Source organism: Galeopterus variegatus, unplaced genomic scaffold (assembly GCF_000696425.1).
Source record: "Galeopterus variegatus unplaced genomic scaffold, G_variegatus-3.0.2 Scaffold9737, whole genome shotgun sequence".
Lineage (NCBI taxonomy): Eukaryota > Metazoa > Chordata > Mammalia > Dermoptera > Cynocephalidae > Galeopterus > Galeopterus variegatus.
The window spans coordinates 52,284-59,752 of record NW_007735848.1 but is presented as its reverse complement, the minus strand read 5'-3'; positions in this window follow the sequence as shown (position 1 = coordinate 59,752).

Genomic DNA, 7,469 nt, shown 5'->3' with positions numbered 1-7,469 from the left:
AAATACAGCAGGCTTCTTTTGAAACTTTTAGTGTTGGGGGACCATCAGGGGCTCCCTTTGGTCTACCCAACATTCCATAGTGTTATATTAATTCTTTTTTTAAAAAATTTTTAAAATTAAAAAAAAAATTTTTGGTGGCTAGCCATCATGGGGATCTGAACCCATGACCTTGGTGTTATAAGGCTGCACTCTAACCAACTGAGCTAACTGGTCAGCTAAGACCTTCGTTTTAACCCCATCAATTTCCATTTTATTCATCCCATTTCTTAAGAACCATGTAAAGATTTTTACCCTGCTAGGATGAGTCCCATGATTCTATTCTTCCCTTTATTTTTCCCTTTGGTTTCACCCCTACTAATGTTTTTTTTTTTTTTTTTTTAAACCTTTTTTGAATTTATACTTGATCGATTGCTTGTTGTTTCCCAACCCTTACTGCTGGAATTTTAAACCTTATTTCCTAATAACCATTTTAAAATTTCCACCTTCCTGGCTGAGTCCTTTGACTCTCCCCTCTGCCTTTCTTCATTCTAACCTTATTTCCTAATAACCTTTTTAAAATTTCCACCTTCCTGGCTGAGTCCTTTGACTCTCCCCTCTGCCTTTCTTCATTCTCTTAATTACCATCATGTTTTTATTCGCATCTGTAGGACCCACCAGGGGAAGCCGAGACTGCAAAGTTGATAGTGCTTCCCTGATTGTATCTGTTTTGCAGCAGTAAGGTTACATGGAGTGCCCATGCTAATGGGCCCCCTTAACCACAGTATTTACCCTGGTCTGGGTAAGGGCATCTTCAGCAGGTGAACACTCTGTTCATCATACAGTCAGTCCCACAGGGCTTGCACAGAGAGCCTATCAGCTACTTCATTAGGGGTGTCCACTTCCTGTTTACATGGGAAGTTGGGCAGTCCCCCTCCTCAGGGTAAACATCTTTCAGTGGCCTTTATACAGTTCACCAGGGTGGCTGTTGTGTTGGGAATAATCTTCCATGTGTCTGGACCATGCATAGCCATTTGTGATTATTCCATAGTTAGCCACAGGCCTTTCATCAACCCAAACATACTTCTCCTCTCTGTAGCATTTAAAAACAAAGATACTGCCCCTAAGTTACTCTCACAATCCATTTTAGTAAAGGCTCCTCAGGGAGCTGATGATACTGATATACAAATGAAACAAAACAATTCCTCTGGTTTCAGTGGTTTTTTGGTTTTGTCCTTCCCCCATGTTGACCACTTTCTTGGTAACCACAGGTCTTTTTTTTTTTTTTTTTTTTTTTTTTTTTTTTTTTTTTTAAATCTTTTTTTAAAGATGACCGGTAAGGAGGTCTTAACCCTTGACTGGTGCTGTCAGCACCACACTGTCTCAAGTGAGCTAACCAGCCATCCCTATATAGGGATCTGAATCCACAGCCTTGGTGTTATCAGCACCACACTCTCAAGTGTGAGCCATGGGCTGGCCCTGTAACCACAGGTCTTAAAGGTACTCTCTGTTGTGCGGCATAAGTTTTCCCTTGGGGAGAAGCTTAGAGGCTAGTGGCCAAAGCTCAGACTCACTAAAATCTGAGCTTGGTCTATCGTCAAGGTCTGACAGGGCATTTTCTTTTCCTTTTGATACCAGGGCCACTCAGTTCCTGGCTTGGCTTGCCAAAATTTGTTACTCAATTCAGGTCCAGCAGCTTGCCCCCTTTCAAAAGCAAACCACTCAAAAGTCAAATGTCAGTGAAAATGGAAATCAGCTTTTATTCGGGAATACAGGTTACCTGAGGAGAGACATTAGGCTAACCCATCTCTCCAGTAAACCTGAAGGAGAGTGGCCAGACTAAAGCCATTTCAAAGACTCAGATTTACTGAGGGGTTTTTAAAAAGGAGGCTGAGGGAATGGAATGTGGGAAATGAAAAGCAGGAGGGAGGGAAGTGTGAGCTGTGGAGGCTCTGCAAGGAGCTGGGTGCAAGGTCTCTGCAAGGCTCTTTCTGGCCTTAGAGCTTCAGAGAGACCCACCCTTCTGAACAGAGCCTTCTGTTCTCATCCTTGATGTTATCTCAGGGTCTGTATAGTACGTGTCTTGTGGCAAGTCTGCAGCTTCAGACTGGCTGGAAAACAACTTTACATTTATGTAAACAATGCCATCTTGCCCGTAACCAAAGTTCAAAGTAACAAATAACCATGGGAAAAGAGGGAACTCAGAGAAATGCATGCCAAGAACAAAACTGTCTTTAAAAATTTGCCTACATCCCATGCAGTTTTAGGTCTCAACATGGCTTCAGTTCTGCTCACTCCAACACTTTCATTTTAGCTATTACAGATAACAATAACCAAGGGATCAGATATTTTGCTTGTTTCTTTTTAGTTTGCATTTCCTTATGCATTCATTGAACCAACTCCCTGAGAGTTTCCATGAGCCAGGGCTACTCTAGCAAACCCCACTTCACTGACACTAATCTGAATTGGTGTGGGAGGAATGGAAACTATAGTGTTTTTCCCTCTATGCTCTTACTCAGCAACAATCAACACCAACACAGAAGACCAACTTTTGACTTCTATGTCCAAGTGTGTGGGGGTTTCTCTGCATTAGCAAGCAAGCCAGCAGTTCTCCAGCAGATACCAGCTGTGTATCCTCCAATTCAATTCTGATGCTGTCTACCTGGAGATAGTAGACAGATGCCACAGGGTGAGGGGTCAATCTCCAAGACTGCCCCCACTTCAAATGCCAGTCACAGGCACAGGCCTCTGCAACTTCTGACCAACCAGCTCTATATACATCAGGGTTCCTACAGCCCACTCATTGGGTTTGATTAATTGCTTGAGTGGCTCACAGAACTCAGGGAAACATGTACTTACACTTACTGGTTTATTACAAAGGATACAGAGGAAAAGATGGATAGGGCAAGGTGTCAGGGAAAGGGCACAGAGCTTCCATACCCTTGTCAACTGAAATTAAGACTGTCAAGGAAGAAATAATCTTGTAAAGTTTATTGGGAGTCAAATGTGAGGATTGACCAGGGAAATACCATTTGACAAGAGTCAGAGAAATGCTCCTAAGTGTATTACAAATAACAAAGGCTTCTGGTAGAGTTTGGAGGTGTTGTCCCCTCCAAAACTCGTGGAAATTTGATCTCCAATGTGGCAGTGTTGGAAACTGATTGAGTCATGGGGGCAGATCCCTCATGAATGGATTAATGCTCTCCCTGGGGGAGGAGGGGTAGTGAGTGAGTTCTCACTCGATTAGTTCCCACCAGAGCTGGTTGTTTAAAAAGACCCTGGCACCTCCTCTCTCTCTCTTGCTTCCTCTCGCTATGTCATCTGCTTGTACCCGCCAGCTGCTGCCATGTTCTGCCATGAGTAGAAGCAGCCTGAGGCCCGTGTCAGATGCAGCTGTCCCAGAATCATAAGCCAAATAAACCTCTGTTCTTTATAAATTACCCAGTCTCAGGTATTTCTGTTATAGCAACACAAAATGGGTTAATACAGCTTCATAAACAGAACAGGTTGATGAAGAAGAAAATTGACAATTTTATTTTTTAAATTTGATCTTTTTTGGGGGGGGGGCGGGGTGCTGGCCAGGAGCTCTTGACCTTGGGGTTACAAGTTTATGCTCTAACCAGTTGAGCTAATCAGCCAGCCTAGAGTGGTCATTTTAAAGTTACTTTCCTTGTAAGGAGGGGACCCGTAGCTAGAACAATAGGAAAACGACTGATTGGTTAACATCAGGCTACTTCAGGCTCGCTTCTCTGTGCGGGGATTAAAGCAGAGGGAACTTCATTATCATGCCTGTTGAAGATTTAAACTGACTTGTTCAAGAAACTAGTTGTTATCTTTCTCCTGACTTCTTGGAAGGTCAGAGCACAACCTAACAGACATGGAACTTAGCGGAGGTGACTCCATTTTGTGTTTTTTAGTCTGTTGGGGGCTAGTGTGGAAATTTAGTCCAAAACAATGGCCTTCAGTAATTTTTATTTAATACCCTCTTGGTGCGCCCCCCTCCAGGAATTTCCATGTGTTCAACTACCCAGGGGATCCCTGAACCTGGTGCTCTTGGGTTTTTACGGAAGCTTCATTACGTTGGCATCATTGATTAAATCATTGACTACTGATGATCAGCTTAACCTCCAGCTCCTCTCAACCCCCACCTGCTCTACATTCTCCTGCTCTTATGTTATGCCTGTCTTGTGTTTGTGGCACATGTTTTCATTTGTTTTATAGTATCTTTGGGTAAAGAAATTCTTAATGTCAGTATTTTCATTTAACATTTGTAACTTTTCTGTCCATTGTTATTATTAATATTGTTGGATTCTTACAGCATTACCCAGTCTCATCTTCACAGACCAATGCTTTCCAAACTTTCCCAAATACAAGACTCACCTGGGCATTTGTCAAAAATATGGATCCTGGGGACACAGCTTGTATCTACTGAATCAGAATCTGTGGATGTGGGGCCTGGGATTCTGTACTTCTAAAAATGCTTAAATGGTGATTCTTAGCATCAGTCAAGGATGAGAAACATTGCCAAGCCCCCACAGCTCATCTGTCCAGATGAAGCCCAGAGCTCAGAGCTGGAGCTCACTAGCTTGCTGTATTATGGCTTTTGTAGCAGGTAAAATTTGTGATTGGGAGCAGATAAAGTGTGTGATTATAACTACTGAGTAACATGGGCAGCCACATCCAGATAAGAAAGCTTCTAAAGTAATTATGATCACAAGATTATCATGCTGAGTTTATTAAATGCTCAGCTCAGGTAACCATGCAGAGTGGGGTGGAGGTCAGTGAATCTGAAACCTTTGAATTCCTGATTCCTTTTTAAGGCAGCCACCAATGCATTATCCACTCAAAACCTTTCCCATCTCTATGAGAAATTAATTCCAAGTGACAATAGGTCTTTTCCTGCCAACCTAAAAAAAGAATATCTACTCTGTGTTTTGGTCCTGAAGGACTTGCATCAATGTATTTCTCCTTTGTGAATAACTGTATACAAATTGTGGGGAATCACAGACAGATATAGCCCCAGTGAGGTTGCAGTTGCTAAAAGGGGGAAGATTAGGAGAGGGGTGGATACTGGGGATCATCAAGAGTTTGGTTTTAGGCATGTTTGTTTGAAATGCCTATTAAGTGGTCGAATAGAGGTAGAGATAGAAATTTGGGAGTCATAAAAGTGGAGATGTTTTTTCAAGTCTGGAGGTGGCATGCGATCGTCAAAGGGATGAGCACGATAGGAGAAGAAAAGAGCTCCGTGGCAGAGTCCTGGGGAACCGCCCTGTTAAGAAGTCAGGGAGAAAAGGAGAAGCCATCAGGGATACTGGACAGGCCACCAGTGAAATGGGGAGAAAACGGGCACTGAGCCACAGATGGCAGGTGAAGACGGCAATCCCAGGCATGAGTGACCAGCGGAACCGGTGCTGCAGACAGCTTACCAAAGATGGAGGTGAGACCTGACAACCAGTTCAACAACGTAGAGGTGATCTGCGATCTTGATAAAGCCCAACTGGAGTGGGCTCAGAGGTCAGGGAGGAGCTAGGGATGCAAGACGAGGACTAAGGACAGCTCTTGAGGTTTTTGTAAAGGGTGGCAGTTTAAAGGGGTATTGGGGGTCAAGAGAAGGTTGGCTGGTTTGTTTATTTTGGCTGCTGGCTGGTAAGGGGATTCGAACCTGTGACCTTAGTGTTATAAGGCTGTGCTCTAACCAAAGAAAAGGTTTATTTTTTTACATGGGAGATGTAACTGTGTTTTTATGGTGATGGGAATGGTCCGAGAGAGGGGGTGAGAAGTTTTGGGATCTACTGCTCAAGCGGCAGAAATATCTCATTCTTCCTAATAAAAAGAAAGAGTATATGGGTACAAAACTGAACTTTTTTCAAGTGAGGAAATGAGGGGAAAAGAGGTAATTATATTGAGAGTACATGTCAGAATGTGATATAATGATGTACCATGGACATAAAGAGAGGGCAAGCGTTGGGTGAGGTACAACAGACTGTGGATCCCAGTGGGTTAAAGGTTTGCAAAAATTGGGGTGCTGAGGGGAATGAACTGGAAATATAGGCATTGGTTGAAAAGTAGAATGCGTGAATTCAAAATATGAAAGAGTTGCAGTTATTGATAATGACCAGTTGTAACACTGGAAGGACCATGGAATCAGTAGCTAAAGTAGATTGGAAATCAAGAGTCTTGGAGGTGAGAACGTCAAGAACCTGGGAAGCCAGCGTATTGAAAAGAATTATCTTTGTGGATATTAAGAATCACCAAGAATTGTAACAGAAGCCGAGTTGGAGAGAGTGACAACAAGCCAGGGACTGAAGTCTTCCTGAGGTGATGAGGGAGGGAGGGATGACTCTCGAGATGACACTGTTTGTAGCTGAGCACTGCTAGGAAGGTAGTGCTGATGGGTGACATGAGTTTCAGTGCTGGAGGGTGGTGTTGCGGGAAGAGGATGGTCTTGAAGCTGCATTGAGGACCAGAAAGACACCTGCCCCACCTCCAGTCCTAGTGTGGTTAGGCAAAGAAGGACATCTCCATTGACAGGGCTAACAGGCTAAACAGTGTTGGAACAGCCTAAGGGCAAAGGAAATGTTCTGATGTAAGGTTGAAATGTTTGGGATTTGCTGAGACTGACCATGGATCGAAAGGGCAGAGTGGAAGAGTTTTAGGAGTTAAGGAAGGGTGATAGATAGAATAAGAAAAAGGGAAATAGCCTCATGGGGATTAAAGAGCAGTTTATAAGGGATGATTAGAGAGTCTTGGTCTTCTAAAATAAGTGGGGATAAAGGACATAAGGATTTTTGCCCTTATTTTCTTGAGAGTGGTGTAAGGCAATGAGAATTAGGGAATAGGGAAGTTGGGGTGGGGGAGGCTTGCAGAGAGCATGCAGAGCTCAGAGTCTCTTCAGTCTTGCTAAGGGAACTACAGAGCAGAGCTTCTCAAACTGCGGGGTGCAGATGAATCACCTGAGGACCTTGCTGCAGATTCTAATTCAGGAAGTGTGGGATAGAGATTACAATTTTTCATTTCTATAGAATTTGTGTAGACTCCTAGGTGATACTGATGTTGCTTTGAGAGTACAGGATGGAGAAGCATTAGTCTTGTCTAGAGCCCATTGATTCCTGTGCCGGAGGCATTCATTAGTGCACTTATAATAAAACTTTTATGGTCATTTGTGTATATCGGGTGGGGATGACAAGGGTTTCATTGAGAAACTTGTATTGAAGATGATCCTTTTAAGTTGCGTTGTGTTTCAATAAGGAGATACTGGAGGTAACCTGGGTATCTTCTTAAAGGATTTGTTTATGTTTTGTTCCTCAAAGTTTCCTGCATTTGACACATTGCTTCCAAGGAAGGTATTATAATAAGATAATTTCTGGAAACATTCGACTTTGTGCTTTTTATGCCAGATCACTTGAAAGTTACTTTTCTCCTAGTCAGTCAGAGGCAACCCATTGCCTGGAGAACAGATTTGTATAGAGTAAATAAAAAGACCTATGCAAAGT